This window comes from Tupaia chinensis, unplaced genomic scaffold (genome assembly GCF_000334495.1).
Source record: "Tupaia chinensis unplaced genomic scaffold, TupChi_1.0 Scaffold000453_1, whole genome shotgun sequence".
NCBI classification, from domain to species: Eukaryota; Metazoa; Chordata; class Mammalia; order Scandentia; family Tupaiidae; genus Tupaia; species Tupaia belangeri.
In genome coordinates this window covers 1576651-1577764 of record NW_006159960.1, presented here as the reverse complement: position 1 = coordinate 1577764, position 1114 = coordinate 1576651, and the positions used below count along the sequence as shown (strand labels likewise).

At 39.3% G+C, this 1114-nt stretch overlaps 1 protein-coding gene across 1 annotated transcript in view; it reads right to left on the bottom strand.

Annotated features, from left to right (window-relative positions):
• PTPRC (protein tyrosine phosphatase receptor type C) overlaps positions 1–1114 on the bottom strand; it is a gene marked incomplete in the record, with an annotated part of 131341 nt that overhangs the window by 23421 nt on the left and 106806 nt on the right.

Sequence of the window (1114 nt, the reverse complement as noted above, 5' to 3'; positions counted from 1 at the left end):
GTCCCCTGCCCTCCATAATTTTCAAGCCGCCAGGTCTAGCACTCAATCTGTGGTAGGCCATGTTCCCACAGACCTGGTTAGGTTCCCATGTAACCGCTACCCTATCTGCTGGCCTCTGACCACTATATTTTATATCCTGCCAATCCAGCACCCTCTGTCTCTGTATTTAAACCTTGTGAGCTCTGGGTTACTTTTTAGATTTCTATTCAATCTCTTCTGACCACAATATTTTATATCCTGCCAATCCTTACAGCACCCTCTGTCTCTGTATTTAAACCTTGTGAGCTCTGGGTTACTTTTTAGATTTCTATTCAATCTCTTTCAGTATCTGGGATGACCTTCACATTTCTACCTCTTCTCTCTTAACGTTTACTTTTTCAGAGAGACAGAAAGAGGAACCCTCCCTCAACAGGGTCTTTCGTGTCTCCAGTCACTCCCACTGTCAGCTGGTCTGGATCACGGGAACAAATATTGCTCACATCTGTGTTTATGAGGCACACATGCTCGGCGTGAGTTTTAAACCTCTGTGTCCAGGACTCAAACCACGGTCGGCTGTGTGGGAGTCCAGTGTCTTATGCCATCAGCTGGCCCCAACTTCCTGAAACTTCTATCTCATGATACAGGATTATTCATACACTCATTTATTCATAGTATTTACTGAATGGATCCAATATTCCAAGTACCTACTAAAAACTGAAGGCACATACTTTCCCAAAGCTCCCAGTTGTGTTGGAAAAACTTTAGTTGTAACCTGGTACTGTTATTATCATAAAATTTGAATAGAAAATGTAAGACATTATTTTTCCAGAGACTAAATTCTTAAAAAAATCTCTTCCAGTTCCAGTCAGCTCTCAGTAATTTTAAAGAAAAAAAAAAAAAAAACCATTATTTGGAAAGGACACTACACATTAAAAGAATCTCAATTAGTGCCACTTGTGACAGTCTGCAGAGGTCTAAGGGAATCAGTTAAAATAAAGGACAAAATTATAACTTCATACTAATAGCTACATTTTGGACTATGACTTTATACTTGCAAGTGTTGACTGTCATTGTAAATATGCCTTTAAAGGATGATGTGTAAAAAGGAATAGAGATTGTAGTGTGAACATTGTGA